Here is a 9946-nt window from a genome sequence, read left to right as displayed (position 1 = left end):
GCTAGCATGCCTGCTTTTGGATTGAATTTGGGTAGCCATTTCTCAGGATGGGACGGTATTGGGATCAGAGGTGGAGGCATTAAAACTGCCCCAGGATTGTTCCATGGAGATTGGGCCATTGTTGAGCTGCTAGTGAATGCAAGTGCAGAGTATGATCCCTGATGTTGGGAAGATGAAGGTATTATGATCTTTGATGATTGAAGAGGAGGGGTTGTGGAAGATGGATGAATGGTTTGAAATGAAGAAGTGGGTGGCTGACTTTGCGGTGAGGGAGTTGAGATGGACGACGTAGATGAAAGAGTCTCACTGTCAGACTCTGGTGGTGTTTTCCTTGCTCTTTTCCTGGTGGGAAGAGGGAATTCAGTTGGCTGGATGCCAAATTTTTCACTCTTTAATCTGGTCAGAGGATGAGCAGGATTGTATTGCGAAGTCACGCTGCTTTGAGATTTATTAGACCTCTGAGAAAAGATAGAGAATCCCTGGAGTTTGTGAATCAGAGTTTGAACTTCAGGGGGTTCAATGATAGATTGGTCTGAAATATTAGGGTATGTAGCAGTGGTTGATACCCGAGCGACTTTTGACTCTGGATTTAATCGTACTGGAGAAGTCGAGGGAATTGGTGAGGGCGATTTACTCTCAGAATGGTATTTAGATTTTTATTTAGATGCCATTCATAGTTCGGGCCCTCCTTCTAGCGCCAAATATGTTGAAGCCCCGAAAATCGGGTCGACAACAAGGGGGATACCCACCCGGTCCGGACCTTGGTTGGCAGCTCCTTATCCGTTTGGTATAGCGGGTCCGACTGGGGATAATGGGACCAGTTTCCCAATATAAGGGGTGTGTGTGTGTGTAGAGTTGAATGATGTTGATCTAGGAGTATTTTAAGCTAATTTAATTCAAACTTCTAAGCTAACTCTATGCTATTGTAATCTAATAAAGGAAAAACAACAGATCTAATCTACACTAACCCGGGGTGTATTTCTTCTATTATGCGATCTAAAAAGATTTCGAACAATAACTGGTAATAAAGATCATTCAACTATCATAAGAATAGAAATCAATTAAGATAAACCATTCTGCATAAAAAGTTACGCAAAACAGTTGTGAACAACATATCGCATAATAAGTTATTCATATATTAAGCACAAATAAATGACTCCACCGTACAGAAGTGCCAAATGGTAACCCACACATTCATGCATTAACGTATAAACAACTGAAAACTGCATATCACTTTAAGAATATGAACAGAAACAGGTCAAGGGAGATAAAAGTACCATTTATGACTAGTTCCACTCATAAGCTTCAAGCAATAACGATTTATCTCTACTTGTTCTAACATCTACTAAGAGTACAAAAGTGCAACATCAGTAGCAGACATTAAATGTAAACATTGATAAATTTCGATCCATCCATTCACCAAAAACCCTCTCCGAGGGTGCAAAAGTGCATGTTCTGAGGACAAGTTTTTTGACAAATTTCCGGACCCTTCTCCAAATGCCTGAGAAGGGTTTAAATACTGCTAACTAATTAATCTTAATTACATAAATTTAGGACACGGTTTCAAATGACCGCCCTTCTACTAAAGAAAATTATTTCTAAAAATTGAATCTAGTTTCTAACCGTTTCTGTATTTGCTCCTTAGTGCTGTAAGCAATGCAACATTCGCCTGGGAAGAGTCGGCTGGTTGTCTTCTCCTTTCGTTTGAGTTACGAAAATAGAAACAACAAGAGCTGGCACCACTTTCTGACAAACTGGAAGATATTTTCCTCTGGCTTGGTGTATTCGCTATGTGCATACTTGGTAATATCCCAAATTTCTCTCAAACTGATTGTGTTATTGCTATTTCGGTTTCCGGCCTGGCGAATGACTGAGCAAGTTAGGGACTTTGCTCTCTGAACAATTTTCTGTATTGAAAACTGTTTCTGTTCTTTGTTCCAGGCTTTTCTGGTGCGTTTTCCTCCTTTAGCGTTTTTCTTTTTGCTTTACCCAGTCTAAGCTTCAGGATCTTTTGAAAACATGCTACTTTTGTGCGCCTTTGACTCTGAGTCTTGGATAGTCTATTTCCATCAGTCTCTGTTGAGTGATACTCTGGAATCCGCGGTCCTGCTACATGCGGTATCTTTTTGTGAAGGCATTTCTTCTCTGTTCTCCGAGTATTGACGCTTTCCCCTTTTCCTTAGATGTTTCCTACACATTGATTTATATTAGTTGTTGTCTTATAGTTTACGCAAAGGAGAAGAGTAATGACGAAATGATTGACATGAAAGCTTTAAGCTCTAATGAATGCATAATCATGACACTCATAATGAACTGACTCTTCGAAAAACACAACAAAATCCTTCTCGGATACTTTGGTGTACAATCATTAATTTCTTTTTAAGGTGCACGCCCAATTTTGGTCTGCAGACAGTTTTCCTTGAACGCTGTGCCGAGGAACCTTTTCGATGAGTTATTTCTGTGACTCGCATCGCAGTGTCGAGGATTGCGTCATTTAAGATGTGTTATCGCAGGATTTGATGATCGCATTCATCGCAGATCGCAATATCGCAAATCGCAAATATCACAGATCTCAATATCGCAGATCGCGCTTAATTATAATCATTGTGTGCTGCTTATGCGATGTTGCGATATGCGACGTCACATATCGGCCGTCGACGATTCCTTAAGCTTTTTATTTAAGAGAGCTTCACAATACAAGCGATGCGATGAATTTCGCGTCGCTTCTTCGCAGCTCATTATGCGCATAGGAAAACGTCTCATTCTCTTCTCGCGATGCGATATAGCTTTAGGGAGTCAAACTACAGAGTTTTGATAAAAAAAAATTTGGATTTTTTGTTAAGGGTCCCCATTTTCTTGGTGTTATTGCTAATACCAATCAAAGAGGGGGGTTGTTGGTGACCACAACAAGACCCTGAATTAAGTTTTCCTCCTTCACACTTTTAATGATACAGCTCAGGCCTTCCATTAAAATAACAAACAAGAAGGGGAATATAGGATCCCCCTAATGAATACCTCTGGTGGGAGCAAAGGGGAGTGTGGGAGCTCCATTGACAAGAATGGAGAATCTGGGGGATTTGATTATGGCTATGATCTAGTTGATCCAGTGATGAGAAAATCCGAAGGCTTCTAACATAGCTTCCAAATATCTCCAGTTGAATTTTTCATAGGCTTTTGAGAGGTCCAGCTGTATGATCATGCCAGCTTTTTTCCGGGATTGGAAAGTGTGAACCACTTCCTGAGCTAGCAAGACATTGTCCATTATTTGTCTTCCCTCCACATAGCCAGATTGCTCTTCTAATATTATCCAAGGAAGAATTGGCTTCAGTCTGTTAGCCATTACTTTAGATATAATCTTGAAGAGAACGTTACATAACGCAATCCGCCAAAACTTTGAGGGGGTATTTGCTTCCTCCTCTTTGGGGATAAGAGCGATGAATTTAGAGTTAAGGGATTTGAGGATGGAAGAATATTTCCGAGAATCTTCTACCACCTCCCACACTTCCATGCGTACTATATCCCAACAAGCTTTATAAAAATCAATGGTGAAGCCATCCGAACTTGGTGCCTTTCCATTAGGAACTTCTTTCACTGCTTCTTCCACCTCTTCCATGGTGATCGAGCGATCTAAAGATTTATTTTGATCTTCTGTTATTAGCCTTGGAATGGATGTTGTGATATCCCTTATAGCTACTTCCCTATTGATGTCTGGTTCTGAAGTGATTTGGCTAAAGTGATTTATGAGGAGGGAGGAGATTTCCTGATGAGTTTGGAGGGGAGTGCCCTGTTCATCCTTCAACCTGGTGATTTTGTTGGCACACCTGTGATCGATAGCCAAGCGATGGAATAACTTTGTGTTATTCTCTCCCTCTTTGAGCCATTATATACTAGATTTTTGTTTCCAAAGTATTTCTTCTTGTTGGCATCTAGAGTGCCACTTCTGCATGAGTGTCTACTCTGTATTGATTGTATCCTGGGTGATGTCCCCTTTGAGCCAATCCGTGTGGATCTGTGCCAACTGTTCCTCTAGGACTTTCTTGTCTTTGAATATGTCACCAAAGACCTCTTGGTTCCAGGACTTTAGCCGAGATTTGATGTGCTTTAGTTTGGCTTGGAGTCTATACATTTTGGTACCCCTGGTATCCAGCAGCCCATGCCACTAGTGTGTTATTTTAGAAATGAAATCCGGATGGCTTAGCCAAAATTTATCAAACCTGAAGGGTTTTTTCTTCACAGTGTTGAGGATGGCAGTGTCCATGGTGATGGGATGATGGTCAGAGCCTCCACAAGGTAGAATATCCAAGTTCACTGTTATTCCTTCAAGGAGAATGGATTCTGTTATGAGAAATCTATCAAGTCTAGAGGCAATCTGCCTGTCTCCTCCCCTTTTCTTATTCCAGGTATATAAGCCATCTTTGGGGAAAATATCTACAATATTTGTTATTTTGATAAAGTTGTTGAATGCTTCTGCATCCCGATTTAGATTCTGATACCTCCTTTCTTTTTTGTTAGCGAGGTTATCATGTTAAAATCTCCTCCATAAATTGTTTTAGCCGAGGGTACCTGTGCTGCAGTTTGGAGAGTCGATCTAACATTACCAATTTGTCTTCTAGGTTCTGGGGGCCGTAAAAATTAGTGCAGAGATAAGTGTTTGAATCTCCTATGATTTGTACTTCCAGGGAGAAGTATGACCTAGACACCTCTGCAGAAATGAGATGAAGGGCTTGAGGATTCCAGAGAGTGTCTAAGCCTCCCTCCATACCATTCCTTTCCACTTCTATGTATTCCATTCTTTTGCCAATATTTCTACTTATCCCTTTCATTATCTGGTTGGAACATTTAGTTTCTTGCAAAAATATCATATCAGGCTTCTCATTAATGACTTTTTTCCTTAGTAATCTTTGTTTCTTTTGGCTATTTAGCCCTCTAGCATTCCATGAAAGTATTTTCATAATTGACAGAGTTTTTAGGAGGTGAGCGTGAAGGCCTCAAGGGCTTTCATCTTACCTAAGTTGAGGAGCATCTGACCTAATTCTTGAAGTGCCTCATTGTTCGTCCTTTGACCCCTCCTTTTCCTGTGTTTGGGATTGATGTTGGTTTGATGCAATCCTAGGGCTTTAATTCCCAGACCTTTTGTTGCGCCTGTTAGGCCCCTATACCAATAGGTGTCATATGTCATAATTGACTTGATGAACTATGTATATGTTCATACCTTTTCTTGTTGCAAAGGTTTTCCATATTTTCAAAAAATCAAAAATTTTAAAAAATGTAAAGAGGGTATACCCTAAAAGAAAAATCAAAGGGTAAAAAGAATAAAGATGGTCAAAAAATGAGAAAAATGAACCCCAAACAAAAATAGACCAGGAAGGTGTGCAAGTCTAAATGCCACTACTTTTTCATTTTCTGTAATAAACAAATTGTGTGCAACTTGTTACTTATGCCACAATTCATGAAGAGTCAAACTGTTTAAACTTAGCTCATTCATTTTCCAATTTCATGCTGTAGAAATAGAGAATAAATATCTAACCAAATAGTGTAAACTTGGCAGATAAGTAGATAGGTAGAATAAAAGGAGCTCAATAGTGTAATCTGAACCCTTAGATGTAATAAGTGTAGACTTAGGTAGGCTTGCCATGTAAAAGAAAAGGAAGATTTGATAAGGGTTTTCCAGTCTAAGTGCACCGAATTAAAGAAGAAAAAATGCTAGGTAAAAGTAAGTAGGGTAGGTAGATGATGTTGCAGAATGATAGCAAAATGATACATGTGATGAATAAGGTCTCTAACATGTGTTGATCTTCCATTTTTCATTGCAAGGCCAAGGCATACACTACATTGAAGACATCACAATCAAAGAAAATTCATAATGGTTAACTCCCCTTCTCATTTTCCCTAATTATTCACTAATTTCCCCTAAGGACTAAGGCAATTGCTAAATTAGAGGGGCTCAGAGCATTTCTCTGACTTCTAGAGGGATCGGACCCTCGGCCCAATAGTTTAAATGCCTAAGTACTTAAAACCATTCATAAATCATTCATTCATTTTCATTAGTCTTTTCCTAAGTAAAATCCCATTTTACTTAGGAAAAATACACAGCATCACCTAAAAAACCCCTTTTTCCACTTTAAACCTAAGTTTAAATGTATACCTAAAATGTTTTAACTTAGCGCTTTCATTTCACTTATCATATTAATCTCTGACTTATATTATATAACTCCCAAAAATTTCACCCTATCCCGTATTATTAAATATATTTAAAAACCCCTAAATTGTTAAATATCCCACCCCCGGTTAAATATAACCATAATCCGTATTAAAGTAGGATTAATGAGTTGATCAGTAACCCATTAAGAACCTCCACTTTCCACTTTATTACATGGGATTAATTAACCCTCTAGGTTAATTAATAACCTCCCTAGCATTTGCAGTTGCCCCGATACGATTGATTAGACGTTAATTATATTGGGCCCGCCTACATAAAGTTCTGCCCTATCACTCGCCCATCCACCATTCGATCCTGTCTCCATCATCCAACAGCCGACGTTGATATGCCCTCCCTGGTGACCACGCTTTAAAGCGTGATCACCAGGCGGTTTTCATCCCGTACCTCCGCCACACATCATTCAATCAACTGGATCGCTGGCTCCCGACTAAATACCACTCGATCCCAAAAGCGGTGCGACACCATACCTCTTACCGCCCTCCACATATGACAAACCATCCTATCATGCTTACGTCATTCATTCGATAAATCAAAATCCCCCACCAACCTAGATTTTGCGAATAAAACTAATGAAATGTCATTTTTGATGTTTTATATGGCAAATCAGGTTCCCATGCAAAGCAACGTCCCAGTCAACTGCTAAAGCTTTCCAACCGCCACCTGGTTAGAAAACTTGCAGCAGTGGATTCCAGAACCTATCTTTCAACCCTCCATTGCACTGTTCACTTCCCCATTATAGGTATTTATCCAATTTTCACTGAAACCCTGTAAGTTTTGGTTTTACACTGAAAATTCTACAAGAAACAGCTAAATTCAGTACAAATCAAAACTTTGTTCACTATATAGGTTCCCAAAATCGCTGTTTTTCCTATTTTCCACAAAAATCCCCAATTCCATTTTTGAATCCACAAGAACCATAAATGGAAACCCCTATAGCCCTAAATGTCACACCCATGAATGCTCCTCATAAAGACTTAGATTATCTGCCTATGGCCGATAAAGATTTTAAGGTAAAAGACTTATCTGATGATAAAAACCATCTTCAAGTCTTCTGCCAAGCCAGAGATAGTGATCTGAATGGGTCTAATATCTTTGGACTGTGGGAATCTAATCTTCCCATGTATTTCCTCCCCTCAGTCCATGTTTTCCCAGATATAATTCATCAGTGTTGTGCCAATTATGATCTTAATCATAGAGTTGTTATGTCCCCAAGTCAAATAGTCCTTTTTTCCATAACTGCTCAATCAATCAATGAAATGTTGCAATTCCACCCCAGTCAGCCATTCACTCCTATTTCCATGGGATATTTACTTGAAAAAGCATCTCAATTGTCCCAATCAGAAGTAAGCCACATCTGTCAGACCTTCATGTTACCAAAGCACCAGCCCAAAGGTCGACCTCCTTATCTACAAACTTTCTTCATTGAAACTAGAAGACTCATTGTTGATATGATATCTCTGATTATGGGATTTAAAACTAGTGAATATGTTGATGATATAACCCTAGTGTTATTGTCAATATTTACTCCCTGACAGCCCCCAGCTGTCAAATATGACTATGCCTCCTATATTGCCAATAAAATTTATGACCAATTCCTGAATTTGGACAATGAAGGAGTCTTCAAATACACCACTTTCGTATATCATCTCATGTTTTATTATCAGTCAGACAACTTCTCTTTCCTTGTCAAGAAACTTGACACCAAAGGAAATCCAAGGTCTGTCATCTTTTGGAGTCCTATCTTTCATAATTCCATTGAGTCCCCTTACACCTACAATGAGTTCATTGACCTGTTTGTCCATCCAGCAACCACTTTGTTGACAGGAGTTTCCCCTCCTAGGATCAATGGCGATATGAAGAAAATCCTCCAGCTCTCAAAGAAGTATAGGATAGGTGACTGGTACCTATATAAGAACCATACATAAATCAAGATCTATGGGTGTGAACTCTGCCCTTTTAAGCTACCAAAGTATGTTCCAATGAAACTGTTTTCCTTGGAGTATTTCAGGAAAATGATAAAAGCAGATTTACTCCATTTTGTAATGCCAAGAAGAAAGCTCAGCTTAGAATTAAGAATCAGCTAGGCCCTTTTTTCTGCAACACTAGGGATGCATGGAAAGAAACTGAAATAATTTTAGAAGATCACCTTAGATTATGGAAGAGTTTTGGGTGGGTACCATATGACCCTAGCAGCTTTATATGTGACAGAAGAATGAAGAATAGGTTGTCCCCATATATTCACCACAAGATCCCAGAGATTAAGTAGTTTGCAAACATGGATGAATGGATAGAAGGGACCTTAATAGAAAATGATAGTAAACAGGTCAATTTTGAAAATTCTATGAGAAATCTTGAGAAAACACTTGACCTGGATTCTTTTAGGCAGGTACCATTCAATCTATCTCAAAAGTCAAGAATTGGTGCACCCATTGCTGGAACCTCTCGGCAACCTCCACAGAAACTAGCACTTCAGCTACAGGGTCATCAAAAGGAAAAGAACTAGAAACTAGCTTTCAGGTCACAATGTCTCAGCAACCTGAAACCTCCAAAGAACAGGCCCCAATGCCAACTCCTCCAACTCAGACTAATATAGAAGGACCACCAAGCTTGTAGACTCCTCTGAATGAGGAGAGGAATAAGAAAGGGGTAGGGAAACTACTACTCCTGCCAGTGAACCTTCAGGGCAGCCTGGAACAAAAAGACAAATGCTAAATCCCCTTTCAGAGGAGGAATTTGTTGAATAGACTACAGATAGTCAGCAAGAATAAAGGATAGTTAGCCAACAAACTTTTCCATTAGGAGAAACATCCACTAGCTCATAGAGACAAGAGCTAGGAAGGCAAAAAAGTGCAGAGGTATCATCTCTCAGACCACCAGGAAAAGATGCCTCAGATATTAAGAAAACATTCACAGAAATTAAAGCTGGGAATGATCCATTAAGGCTTCCAATTTACAATCAATATTTGAAGATGGCCCCCATAAATCAACAAAGATTAATGTCAGCCTATGACATTAAAGAGGGCAAGATGATAATGAGCTACTTCAAGCCAAAAGTACAATAACCTCAATCAGCAGCGGATTACATCAGAACAAATTTGGAAGTCATGGCAAAGGATATTCATCCTATGGATCAGATTGAATTGCACATACAAACTGGAGAAATGGTCTATTCAACCTTGGCTAGTAAGGCAATGATGGCCCATAGGCTACAAAATTCTTTGGATAATGCAACTGCCCAACTACACCTTGAGAAAGCCTCCTCCCTGGCCAAAGATAACAGAATAAAGTCATTAGAAGAAATCATCATTGGATTGGGACATAAACCCAAGGATGTGAAAGGTGTAGAAGCACTGATCAAAAAGAAAAAGGAAGATATTGCTACCCTGAGGAAACAGCTAAATCTGCCTCCTTCAAGGCATCCACAAACTACAGAGATTGTCAAGCAGAAATCTGAAGGAGAAATGATGGATTTACTTTTAAAACTCAATGAATGATTAAATGAGACATAGCAAGCATTAGAAAGGGCACTAAAGGATAAGCAGGGAGAGTCGACCTCCCAGCCTCCTGATGTAATACTAGTAGTCTCAACAACAGTACCTTCTACACTTGGGACAACATTAGCACCAAATATTCCACCAGTCATAGCAGAGGTGGTCACAGGGACGGGAACAGTAGCAACAACAGGGAAAACACAGGGCAACAGTGCCAATTTAAGCACAAAGGAAC

The sequence above is a fragment of the Pinus tabuliformis genome, chromosome 9, assembly GCF_031772625.1.
Source record: "Pinus tabuliformis cultivar Carrire ecotype Pingquan chromosome 9, CPIR1, whole genome shotgun sequence".
Lineage (NCBI taxonomy): Eukaryota > Viridiplantae > Streptophyta > Pinopsida > Pinales > Pinaceae > Pinus > Pinus tabuliformis.
This window is presented reverse-complemented; position numbering follows the sequence as displayed.